Source organism: Mesoplodon bidens (genome assembly GCF_964165515.1).
Source record: "Mesoplodon bidens genome assembly, chromosome: 12".
In the NCBI taxonomy this organism is placed as follows: Eukaryota; Metazoa; Chordata; class Mammalia; order Artiodactyla; family Ziphiidae; genus Mesoplodon; species Mesoplodon bidens.
In genome coordinates this window covers 24606467-24620178 of record NC_138168.1, presented here as the reverse complement: position 1 = coordinate 24620178, position 13712 = coordinate 24606467, and the positions used below count along the sequence as shown (strand labels likewise).

The 13712-nt window shown below is 42.4% G+C and overlaps 1 protein-coding gene across 1 annotated transcript in view; it reads left to right on the top strand.

Moving 5' to 3' along the window:
* Positions 1–13712, top strand: part of LOC308625874 (uncharacterized protein) — a gene marked incomplete at its 5' end in the record, with an annotated part of 152829 nt that overhangs the window by 108767 nt on the left and 30350 nt on the right. The window contains one exon of the mRNA XM_081250483.1: positions 2847–2923. The remainder of the gene's footprint in view (positions 1–2846; positions 2924–13712) is intronic.

The window sequence follows — 13712 nt, the reverse complement described above, 5'->3', positions numbered from 1 at the left end:
GAGGTGTAGGTTATCCAAGGAAGAAATGGAGAAAGCCTATGGAGAGATCCAGATTCCCACAAAAGAAGAGCGGAAGAGGCGAAACTAAAGAGGAATTATACTCTCAAACCAATTCAACTGTTCACAACGCAACCTCAAAAAGTCCTTTGTATTTTAACTAGCAACATAGAAAAAGCAACCCAAATGTTAATAATAGTCATGACTAACACTTAGAGAGTTTTGATTTTGTGCCAGGCATTTCTCTAAGTGAATTTGCATGTTCTAATTTCTTTAACCCTCATAGCAGCCCTGTGAGGTGGGCATCATTACTATCCCACCTCCCACTTGACAGATGAGAAAACTGAGTCACAGAGACAGAAAGTAAGTTGCACCAGGTTATACAGCAAGCAAATGTCAGAGCTAAGATTTTAAACCAGGCAGTCAGGCCTCAAAGACTACTATTAATAATGACTCTAATGCTGTGGCTCTTTGAGGTTGAAGTAACTCGATTATCATTTCATTTGTTTTTAAATCTTTCCGGGAATTGTCTACAGCTATGAAAAGTTAAGTAAACAAAAATCTCCAAGTTTCAGCCAGTAGTTCCAGAGCTTATGACACTCTGATCAGTTTTCTGGAGGAATACAAAGATGGGTAACATATAGTCTCAGTCCTCCAAGAACTTAGAATTGAATTGAGGGTCAGATATGGATAAGAAAGGGAAGATGTACCTTGATTCCCACTGTAGTATAAGATTTTATCAGTACAATGAAGAGAATCAGCAGAGCATTATAACAGGGTGAGAGGAATACATATATATTTCCTTTAATCTTCATAACGCAGGGAAGCTATTATGATCCTCATTTTCTATGAGGATTTTGAAACAAGATTGCTTAATAACTTGCCCAAGTTGACAGGAGTTTTGAGGAAGCAGAACTGAGATTCTCCCTGCATCCATGCAATGTCCAATCTCTTTCTCTACTTGCTGCACTGTGGGTAGGAGGGAGGCCATCTTAGTGGAGGAGAACAGCAAGAGCAAAGTAAGGGCAACAGTAAGGGATGAGCGGGTTTTCAGGACAGTTGGGGATGAGAATGCATTGAGTTTGGGAACAGGAAGAAGAAGAGGAAGTCCAACAGGTAGGTGGGTCTGGACAGAGGCATTCTGTGGCCACCAGACTGAGGACTTGACGTGGCGAGCTACAGGGAATCACTGAAGTTGTATGGGCAGGGAGGCAGTGTGCATCCAGAAGAAGTAAATGGGATAAGGTGGAGACTTGATTGGAAAAAGGGGAAGAAAGAGGCGCAGAGGAGGCTACTCCCACAGCCCAGTTCTTATAATGAACACTGGTTAAAAAAATTAAAAAGCTGCAGCATCTCAGTAATAGTTAAGCTGTGCAAAGACTAAAGGCAAAGGATAAATACATTATAAAGATGTAGCATTTGACAGAGGCAATAGGCATCCCTAGGGCTAAATCAGAAGCTGCAGAATAATAAATACTCGCTGTGTATCTAAGGTGGGACTGGGACATACATATATGTCTTTGAGAATGGTAGCCCTACCTTGGTATAGACAAATGGAGGTCAGGGGAGCCCAAGAGCTAGAATTTTCTATAATTTTTATTTAGAAACTGAAACATAGCAATAACAGTTGGCTCCTTATTCTATTTTTGTACATGGGTCAGCATTTGAGTTTCATCAGTTTAACAGAGCAAAGGAAAAGATTGCATCCTGATGACAGGGACCAAGGGAGAGGCCCACAAGCTTGATTATATGTAGCACATTTGACACACATGCTTGTTTGTGTCTTCTCCCCACCCAGAGCGTCTGGGGTCCTTGTGGACAGAGCCAGAGCCCTGTATTTCCTTCATATCCTCCACAGGGCTGGAGGCACAGCACGGGCTTCATAAATGCTTCTTTAAAGGGGAAAGTAAACCACACAGACAAAAAAGAAGGGAACAGCTAGAAGGACAGTATGACATTTTAGAGCATGAGTAACATTTACATAAAAGGGCCTTACTCTCTTCTTGCCAGAAAAACGTCCAAAAATTCTCATTACATACAATGAGGATATTCAGAGGTAAGACCATTTAATGGATTGGACCTGTGAGAAAACTGCAAATTCCCTGCCCCCCTTTCCAACAGAGGTGTACTTGAGGAGTAGGAAGGGGGCGGGGGAGAGAATGAGAAAAAGAGTAGAAGAGACTAAGACTTCTTTTTCTTCTTTACATGGTACCCAAGTTGATCAAGGCAGGGAGAAGCAGACATTCCCAGCCTCATTGCAGATGCACAGTTGTCTCTCCCCAGTGCTCAGAAACTTCCTCTGCAAGGGTAGATATACTATGATCCAGTTTCTTGTAGAGACAATCATCACACAGATCTGGAGCTTTTCCAATGTCACATAACTTTTAGATTCCTTCCCCAAAATGCCCACTTATCAACTGTCTTTCAGTTGGACATTATTTTTTGTAAGTCATGTTGTTGCCAATAAATGCTTTCTCATATAGGTTTACAGAAAGATTTCTAAAAGTGACTGATGCCTTTGAATAATTATTCAATTCAGGAATATTCATGGAGTGCCTACTTTATGCCGAGTCCTGTGCCAGGTGTTGAGAAACAGAAATATTTTAAGACTCAGTCCTTCCCTACAAGTAATTCCCAGTTCAGTGGGGGAGACAGGCACACATCAGGTTAACTATTCCATAATGTAGCAAGCAGAGCATTTTCGATTTTCACAGATAATCATAAGCGTAATCATGAGAAAAGCCTCATGTGATCTAGGTGGATTGGGGAAGACAGGAGGCCATGCAAGATTGCTAGAACTCTTGATTCCTGAACAGATCTTTAAAATGGTGGAATTTTTTTTTTTTTAGGAGGAAATGAAAGGAAGAGATGAGAGTGGAGTTGTATTACATGAAAGAGAAGATCATAAACAAAGAACAGCAGAGAGGTAAGAAACAACATGGCTTCTGTGCCAAAGTACAAGTATTTCAGGGTTCCTGGAACAATAATTATTGGACAGGGAGCAGGAGACGAGTCAAGTCAAGCCACACACAGAGGATCCTGTGAGCTGTGCTAAGAAGCCGGGACTTTCTCCCATTAGGAGTAGACAAGGAGTCAATGAAGACTTGCAAACAGGTGAATCATATGATCCAGTCTGGTTTTGAATGAGTCCTTCTAGCAATTATCAGTGTGTGGGAAGTCCGAAGGGGACAAGAACAAAAGCAGCGAGGTTAGCCTCTAGGTCGTGGTTGAGGCTCCACATGAGTAAAGGGACGAGTAAAGGGATGGACAAGAGACTGGAGCAAAGTTTAAGGGAAAGCAGTGGAAATTGGTAATTAACCCTGTTATTAAGCTAAGGAAGTGGGACAGATCAAGACTTCAAGGTGGATGCTACAACCAAGGCTACGAGAGAAGAGCATGGGAGGGGGAGAGAGCTGTTGAGTTAAATATTTGACATGTGTCTGAGGTGCCCCTGGAACATCTGAGTGGAAATATCCAGCAGACAGTTGAATAAATGGATGTGAAGTTTGAGACAGATTCTAGAGCTATAATTTGGGAGTCAGTTAACCACTTCTGCTTGTGACACACTTAAAATATCCTGCTTGCAAATGCTGTGCAAACTCACTCTCCTTAGTTGAAAAATGACATATGACTGGCTCACGTTGACATTATACTTAGTTCTCTCAGGGTTTGTGAGACTGTGATAATTTTAAAGAACATAAACTCTAAAAGAAACACCTATTTTAAAAAAAAGGCAATTACTTTCTCATGTACTCATGAGAAGAAGAGACCCTAAGGATGCAATTTCCATGGAACTACCTTTGTTTCTCTAAAACTCAATGTCAAGTGGGGCTAATAATGCCTATACGTACTGACTACTTAGCTGGTTATTGATAGAATCAAGGTGAATAATCTGTTTTGAATAATCTCAAACAGTAAAAGGGCTTTTGCTGTTGATAGACTTAAAAAATACTATGAAGTTTCTTTTTTTTCTTTTTTAAAAAATTTTTAAGTCTTTAATTTGTTACAATATTGCTTCTGTATTTTTATGTTTTGGTTTTTTGGCTGTGAGGCATGTGGGGTCTTAGCTCTCTGACCAGGGATCAAACCCACACCCCCTGCATTGGAAGCCTACGTCTTAACCACTGGACCACCAGGAAAGTCCCAAAAGTTTCTTATTTTTGACTTGGGCATCTGGATACTTATACATCCTTAATTTCTTTCAGAGACAACATGAGAATATTATATGAAAGAAACCGAAACTAGAGAAAGAAAGAAATCCATAGCAGTTTTATTTTTATGTATACAGAGGCCTATGCTTCATTAGGCAGTGAATGTATCGAATCTCCATTAAGTCACTGGTGACACTGGCTCTACAACTCCAAATAAAGTCTGGTTGCTGTAACATCAGAGCACTGAACTAATTCAATTTTAAGGGCAAAATGCCAGGAGCTAGGAGGATTTGAAGGATAGGGAAAAGCATAATTAGATAAGCTGCCAGACTTAAATATGAACAATCATTATGGCTGAGAATACGAGGGATGCAAACCTAGAAAAAACACCCTTCGCCATTGGGAAATCTGATGACATTGTTGTCCAAAGTCAAAGCCACATGGAATGAAGTCAGTATCCCTTGGTTTCACTCAATCTCATCATGCACATCATCACTCAACTTGCCACTCTACAAAATGACCTCACTAATCTAGTTTTAATCGGCGTCTATAGAGTTTTTATTTACCTATTTCATTTTTGCACTTGTTTAATACATTCAGTTCCTAGTGTGCCTTCTATGTCTTTCTACATCTGTGTCGTGTTAGCATGACATGACACTTTTAAGCTGCCCTTGGAGTGTTTCACAAAGGGTGTCCTGCAGAAGGCTCTCTCCTTGTGGAGCAAGAATGGCCGAGACAGGATTTTGTGGTCAAATAAAAATGGGAGGGCTTCCCTGGTGGCGCAGTGGTTAGGAATTGGCCCGCCAACGCAGGGGACACGGGTTTGATCCCTGGTCTGGGATGATCCCACATGCCGCGGAGCAACTAAGCCCGTGCACCACAACTACTGAGCCCGCGCACCACAACTACTGAAGCCTGCGCACCTAGAGCTCATGCTCTGCAACAAGAGAAGCCACTGCGATAAGAAGCCCACAAACCACAACAAAGAGTAGCCCCCGCCCGCCGCAACTAGAGAAAGCTTGCACGCAGCAGCGAAGACCCAACACAGCCAAAAATAAATAAAATTAATTAATTAATTTTAAAAAATGGGGAATAGTCTCTTCTGCATTTCCCTCTTGGAGATTCAGGATGAACATTAGCATAGTAAAGGCTCTGCAAGAAAAGAAAACTGCTCAGCCTTTTAAATCTACCATTAAACTTGTTTGGTCATAGACCCTTTCTTCTGGAGCAACTATTAACAGTCTCAGAAGCCAGAGTCCAGTGAATCTACTCTGGGAAATAGCCCTAGAGGGTGGGTGGAGGACGGAAGCCTCACATCACACATTTATAAAAAGAACTGGATAAAGGTTTTAATACAGTTCTGTCTGTTCTACCATTTGGATTCATAGAACAGAGGAATGATAAGAAGCCTGAGTTTCAGCCCTGAATGTGTAGCATTGAGCGTATTTCGTATTTCATATCTCTTTTCCTCCTCATGGATAAGACGGGGTAATGTTGAGACTACGAGTCACTACATATTCAAGTACTCTGGGAAATAACAAATGTCATTTATTAAGTGCTTGCTGTGTGCCAGTGTTATGCTAAACACTTTAAAACATCGCTTTTTAAATTCTCATAATGCCCCATTATTGACATGTTTATAAATTTTAAAACTGAGGCTTAGAGAAGGAAGTAACAAACCCAAAATCAAGCAGCTAAAAAATACACCAGGAATTTAAAACCAGTCTGTTGGACTCCAGGACACAAGCTCCTAGCCACTATTGATACCCAGGCTTAGTGGCTTAGTCAAGAGGCAACATAATTATTTAGGTATTCCATATATTTCACTTTGAAATGCATCATGAAATCACTTATCCGAAAAGCTGTTCTGCATCACTGGGGGAAAGAAGAGCGAGGCTTTGTCTGCCCAGCCTGACAGTGTCTGCTTTCCACACCGTCTCAGGAGAGACCAATGCCAAGCGAGCAGGAAAGGAGCAGGGTGAGGGTGGTAGAACTGGCCGTGGCAGTGATGCTGCAGGCCCCAGGTGCCACCATATCTCCGACATGAAATGAGCAGCATGTCAATACTGATGCTGAAATTTGTGAGAAAAGCACATTGTTTAAGGAGTCCCCATAAAACACAGGCATTTCATTTCAAAGCTGAAAGTGCCTTTCATTATCCCATAATCACTGGCCCACAAGGACTATAAAAGATTATTCCATCCATCTAATCTCTCTTTGCCACACCAAGGCCATGGTGATGAGGGTAAAGCCAAGTGGGGGTTTGTTGAGAGTGAAGCTAGGAAGGATGAAAGGATTGTGGTGTTTTTTTTTTGTTTTTTGTTTTTGCGGTACGCGGGCCTCTCACTGCTGTGGCCTCTCCCACCGCGGAGCACAGGCTCTGGACGCGCAGCCTCAGCGGCCATGGCTCACGGGTCCAGCCGCTCCGCGGCATGTGGGATCTTCCCGGACCGGGGCACGAACCCGTGTCCCCTGCATCGGCAGGCGGACTCTCAACCACTGTGCCACCAGGGAAGCCCCGAAAGGATTGTGGTTTTATCCATCAAATAATATTTGTTGAATGCCTACTCTTCTAGGCCTTAGGGATACTACAGAAAAAGAACCAAGTTGTGAAATTTATATTTTTTGATAGATTGGATTATTGTCCTTAACAATAGGATTATTGCATCTAATTAGATCCCCATTGATTGTCAGGTGATTTGGCCTTGATCCTGTGAGAGGAGCATATATTCTACTTGCCTTTTTGACTTTGTGCTTGGTTACATGACATGCTTTGACTTTATGCTTGGTTACATGACATGCTTTGACTTTGTGCTTGGTTACATGACATGCTTTGACTTTGTGCTTGGTTACATGACATGCTTTGACTTTGTGCTTGGTTACATGACATGCTTTGACTTTATGCTTGGTTACATGACATGCTTTGACTTTATGCTTGGTTACATGACATGCTTTGACTTTGTGCTTGGTTACATGACATGCTTTGACTTTGTGCTTGGTTACATGACATGCTTTGGCTTTATGCTTGGTTACATGACATGCTTTGACTTTGTGCTTGGTTACATGACATGCTTTGACTTTGTGCTTGGTTACATGACATGCTTTGGCTTTGTGCTTGGTTACATGACATGCTTTGGCTTTGTGCTTGGTTACATGACATGCTTTGGCTAATGGAATATGAGCAGATGTGACTGTCACATCTGAGCAGAATTTTTAAATGAGATTCCCTGCTTTGGCTCTGCTTCCATTTATATTCCTGCCTTTCACCATAAGGACAGTATATCCTAGAGAAAGAATGTTTTTTCAACTCAAGTCTTGAAGTGGAAGCCAGCCTAGCTGAGCCTGAGTGAGCTCAGAAGAACCAAGAAATGCTACAGCCTATCCACAGCCATCGTGTGACATAAACAAGCGATGAATGTTTGTTGCTGCAAACCACTGGGGTGCTGGGGCCATTTGTTGCTGCAGCAAAACCTGACTGATACACATACTATTTTGGGGATACAACAATATGTACATATGTAATATGTCAGGTAGTAAAAGTTCTATACAATTGGTGATTCACTTTGTTATACAGCAGAAACTAACACACCATTGTAAAGCAATTATACTCTAATAAAGATTTTAAAAAAAAAAGTTCTATACAAAAAACTTCAGCAGAGTAAAGTGAAAAGAACAGATTTGGGAGTGGAGCTTGATATGGCATTAAGGTAGTAAGCAAAGGCCTCTCTGCCGGAGCTGCATTTGGGATTTTGTCTTTTTTTTTTTTTTTTTTGGCTGTGCCTCACGGCTTGCGGGATCTCAGTTCCCCAACCAGGGATTGAACCCCGGGCCACAAGAGTGAAAGCCCGAAATCCTAACCACTAGGCCACCAGGGAACTCAGAGTTGCACTTGATCACAGACCTGAAGGAAGAGAGGCCAAGAAATATGCAGGTAATTGTAAGAAAAACATTCCAGGCAGAGGGAGCATCAAAAGTAAAAGCTCTTTTGGGGATGAGGAATATAGGGGATGAAGACAGTTTGCATAATTTTCAGATTCCAACAGGCTATCTAACTGTGGATTATTTATAATATCTGTAGATGTGAAGTGGAAACTGGAAGACATTATAGGATGGTACGATTTTATTTCTGGAAAGCTCTTGGACATCCTCATCTCATATCCTCGTTTTGTAAAAAAAGAAATTGCAACTCTGAGAAGTAATTTGCTTAAAGTCGTGCAAACTGGCAGATTTTGGATTAAAACCCAGGTTTCCCGACTTTAATTAAAGTTCAAGAGCATGTGTGTATGCAGCTTGGCAATTGATCCGTCAAGAAACAGAACAGTCAGAGGCTGGGAGGAAGCAAGTGATGCTGCCTATACCAATATCTGAATTGACTAACACCAAACTTGAATTCCCCAAGACAAAGCTATGCTAGATACACCACTCAGTTGTCACCACTGACCAAATCATGTCTATTTTTAAGGTAACTGCACTTTTAAATGATTGAACAGTCCCAAAACATTTGGTTAGCTAGATCTCTACCTCTGCCATCAAAATATATTTATGGAGAATCAATATATAAACTTAAATTATAAGCACACTAGAAAAATACTGTTGATTCTAAAAGTAATCTTGCAAGGGGAAGGTCTTTTAAAATATGATATAAAACCCTGAATCAGGTCTTCCCTGGTGGCGCAGTGGTTGAGGGTCCGCCTGCCGACGCAGGGGACACGGGTTCGTGCCCCGGTCCGGGGAGATCCCACATGCCGCGGAGCGGCTGGGCCCGTGAGCCGTGGCCGCTGAACCTGCGCTTCCGGAGCCTGTGCTCTGCAACGGGAGAGGCCACAACAGTGAGAGGCCCGCGTACCGCAAAAAAAAAAAAGATAGATAGATAAATAAATAAATAAAATAAAGGTCTCTGTAGGGCTAAAGTCAGGCCATCCCCATCAATTCCTGTTTCCTCCCTCAGTGGGGGGAGGAAAGGAGCCTTTATCTTGCTGCCTGAATCCCCCGGGCCATGGTCTTGCTTTTCCCCTTCTCCCTCTCGCTATGCTTCTGATACACAGATAAGCCACCTAAGACTCAGAAAGGAGAACCACAAAAGAAATGCTCTAGAAAAAAAACAAGCGATTAAGAGTCAAGTACATTTCCCCTATTTCCTTATTTAAAAAAAAATTATATATATCCATATCTATGTATGGCAATGTAAGGTGTTCCATTTCTCCAGTTAGTATATAACTTTACAAAAGGAAGAATTCAAAGTCAGGAAATGTAATAACAAGAGGGTTGTCATTTGATAAGGGGAAAGGGACAGTCGTACCTGCCACCTGACTAAACACCAGTAATCTTGCTTTTGCCCTCTCCCCGTTACAGGCATGAAAAAGCTTCCCAGACCATACAGCCTGCTCTCATTACTGCACATCCTATTTCTGTCTGCCTATCTAATTACCTTCTTAGAAACAGTTCTCTAAAGGGAGACATTTCACAGAATAGAAACAATATACCTAAAGTAGTAGACCTGAAAGGGAAGGGCTGCAAATCAACACTAACAGAGGAAAAATGCTGGTTCATAATGGCACCCCCCCCCCCATTTTCAGGCCTCTGTTCAGGCTTGGGGCAAGGCGGGGGTAAGGTTGAGGTGCTTTACTTGCACCCCAAAGGTTGGTGGATGGCTGTTTGCATACAAACAGATTGGCAAAGAAAGGTCTTTATGGGGATGAAAAGAAATAAAGATGTAGAAGTGGCAGCCCTCTGCCCAGGAGGCCACAGTAGAGTTAAGTTCTGCTCTCCTTATGCCCCTGTGTGTGACTTGTCTAAAATCAGGGTCTATTTCCCTTTCCTTTTCTGGACAGAGGTACCTCTTCTCCAGAGGTTCCTTCACACCAGGCTTTTAGGCAGCGCTACTGCTAAACAACAGGGAGAAACTGTTAGCAGCAATGTGCTTCTAGAAGGAGGCCATCTGCTCTCTCTGAGAAGGGGAATCCACTGCTGAAGGTAAACTTTAGGCAGGCAAAGAGGCAGCTGGCTACCTCTTGTTAATGTCAGAGTTCTAAAAGCAGCGGCGCACACCAAACACACAAACACATACTCGTGCTTGTCATAAACCTAAAATGTCCCCACCACCATACCACCTTACTGTCACTATCTCGCTTTAAGACAGTGAATTTTGGGGGGCCTGAAGGTGGAGTAGAGAGGTTCATGAAGCGGAGGGCATGAGAAGGAGAGTGAGGGACAAACCTGGGGACAGCATCCCTGCTACGTACCTTCCGAGCTTTAAGAACCTAGGCAAAGCCTCCCAGGCCTCAGATGCCTCAAGTGTGCGATAAGAGAGGAGTACAGGTTATCCCTAAAGCTCTTTCCAATCGAGTTTTCACTATTCCACTCCATCTCACCAGATACTCCTCGGGCCGACTGAGAAGCAGAGGGGGGTACGTTGGAGAACGCAGGTGCCTAGGAGTTGGGAGCTACCCAGGTCCTGTTCCTGGCTCTGCCACTTAAAAGTTAAGCACCTTAGTCCTGTTCTCACTGTAGGGCAATCATGGGGATCAAATGAGATAACATGCACCCATCCGTCAGCTTTGGTGCATAATAAACCATGCCAAAATGGCAAGAAATAACAAGCATTGGCGAGGGTGTGGAGAAAAGGGAATCGTCAGGCACTGTTGGTGGGGATGTAAATTGGTGCAGCCGCTATGGAAAACAGTATGTGGGTTCCTCAAAACACTGAAAATAGAACAACCATATGTTCCTGCAATTCCACTTCTGGGTATTTATCCAAAGAAAATCCAAAAGAATATTTATCGAAAAGATACATGCACCCCTATGTTCATTGCAGCATTATTCACAATAGCCAAGATATGGAAACAACCCAAGTGTCCATCGATAAATGAATGAAGATGTGAGATGTATGTTTATATATATTATATATATAAAATGCACTACTACTCAGCCAAAAAAAGAATGAAGTCTTGCCATTTGCAACAACATGGTTGGACTTAGTGGGTATTATGCTGAGTGAAATAAGTCAGAGAGAGAAATACCACATGATTTCACTGATATGTGGAATCTAAAAAACAAAACAAACATAACAAAACAGAGACAGAGTCATAGATACAGAAAGCAAAGAGGTGGTTGCCAGAGGAGAGGCGGTGAGGGGATGAGGGAAACAGGTGAGGGAGATGAAGAGGCACAAACTTCCAGGTGCAAAATAAGTACGTCATGGATATGAAACGTACAGTGTGGGGAATAGAGTCAATAATAATAGTCAGTAATACCTTTGTATGGTGATGAAAGTGGTCAAGACATACAAACAAAGAAGGTATATTATAAATTTAAAGGAATACTGCTAATGTTCGTTTCCTTGCAAACATTTGGTTTGATTTTTTTTTCTAACTTTAAAAATGCTTTTGTTGCTGCATTATCCCCTGAGTCCTTCATAATCCTCTGCATTGTCTCTGAGCGGTTTACCTGAATAATTCATTGTGACTAATGTTACCAGCTGGGCCCTAACATATGAGAAAGAAGAGGTAAGGAAAGGGTGAGAGAGTGAGGGTATCTGGGTAATGTGAGGGCACCAGGTGACATAAAAGATCTCTGGCTTCACAGTCTTCCAGGCTGGTCCTGGTTGTGGAACTTGAGTAGCTGCACAGAACTGACAGTGACTGTGCCCCGGGGCTCTGTCTGAAGGGAATCGTCCTAATTCAAGCAGGTCAGAGCATGAGGCAAGCTGTGACAAAAGCTGAAAAATCTAACCTCAGCTATAGGAGGGCCTCCTATACTAGCATTCATCTGTAAGACATTGTCAGAGCAAGTTAACTGATCCATCAGTAGGGCCAGATGGCTATGGTAGGTTGTGAGCAGCTAGGATAATTAATGGCTAACTGTGGTTCCAAGCTATTCATAGCAGAATCCCAGTCAGTGGCTGAGGACATTGAGAGAAAGATCTGATTTTTCTCACCTTCCATCCTGAGAAGACTTGCAAAAGCTAGGCCAAACCCAGAGCTGCAGAGAAGCTGGTTGGAATTCAGAGCGGTCCCAGTCTCAGGGATGTAAAATTCGGGTTGGAGAATTGAGCTGAAGCGTCATCCAGCTGCCAAGGCCAATAGAGCAAAGATCAGGGAAAGGTCAAATTGTGACTGATGGCAGGGGACAGTCAGGATTCACTCCAGGGACACTGGGTCTGTGCCAGCACAAATAATTCTGTATTCACCTACTGCAGCTGAGTTGCTAATGGGCTTCTCGCTTTCCTCAGGATTGACTCAGTTGCCACGTGGGTCTGAGTCTGCAAAGGAGTCTTCAGTTACCCAAGCTAACGGGGGTGGAGAGCCCCTCTAACTGCCTGGATCGCAGATCTACTCACCTATTACAAAGGAGACACAGCAGTGGTTCTGAGCACCAGCTATAGAGACAGGCCCTGGGTGGAAAGTCTAGCTTTGCCAGTTACTGTCTATGTGATGTGGGCATGCTCCTTCACTTCTCCATTAATCAGCTTTCATAAAATACAGATCATAAGTGTCCCTACCTTGAAGGATGTTGAGAGAATTACTGAATTGAGTTCATGAACATAGAGGGTGTAAGAGTACGAGCACCTTGCAAATGGGGAGTGCTAGTTATACCATTTTGAGTCTTTCTTCCCTCTGCGAAAACTGTCCGTCTACCACAGTGTTTAAGAAAAGAGTAAGGTCAGATGTCTTATGCTCAGAGCTCTTAAAAACTTCATCTTTCAAAATTGTGTGACCATCCACTTGTAATTAATGTTTAGCAGGTTTGGTCAGAGACTCAGATTACTTCATTCCTGCTGACGTTTTTTCTTTGTACTTGGCAGTTCTAGCTGAGTCTGTCTATCACAGCAAAAGGAAGAGAAGAAGCTTATAAGTATGAAGTTATAAACACATTTAGAGGTACCTTCTGGTGCCTCCTTCTGGAAGATGGTTAGCCAAGGGCAAAGCACCTTTGAACCAGGGGAATATAATAGCCATTAAAATACAGTATATAGGTGACCCTTGAACAACACAGGTTTGAACAGCGCAGGTACACTAATACATAGATTTTTTTTTCAATAAATATGTACTACAGTACTACATGATCTGAGGTTGGTTGAATCTGTATGCAAAACCACAGATAGGAAGTCCAATTGTAAAGTCACAGGTGGATTTTTAACAGGGTGGGAAATGGGGTTAGCACTCCCAACCCCCATGTTGTTCAAGGGTCAACTATACAACTGCTGGTGAGCATGCAAAATGGTGTAGCTGTATGAAAAAGAGTATGGACGTTCCTCAAGGCATTAAAAATAGAACTACTGTATGATAGAGCAATCCCACTTCTGCATATTTATCAAAAAATTGAAATCAGGATCTTGAAGAGATATTAGCATTTCTATGTTCATTGCAGCTCTATTCACAATAACCAAGATACGGTAACAACCTAAATATCCATCAGTGGATAAATGCATAAAGAAAATGTGGTGTACACATACAATGGAATATTACCCTGCCTTTCAAAAGAAGGAAATTCTGCAATATGTGACAATGGGGGTGAAGCTGGAGGACGTTTTGCCAAGTGAAATAAACCAGTCATGAAAAGGAC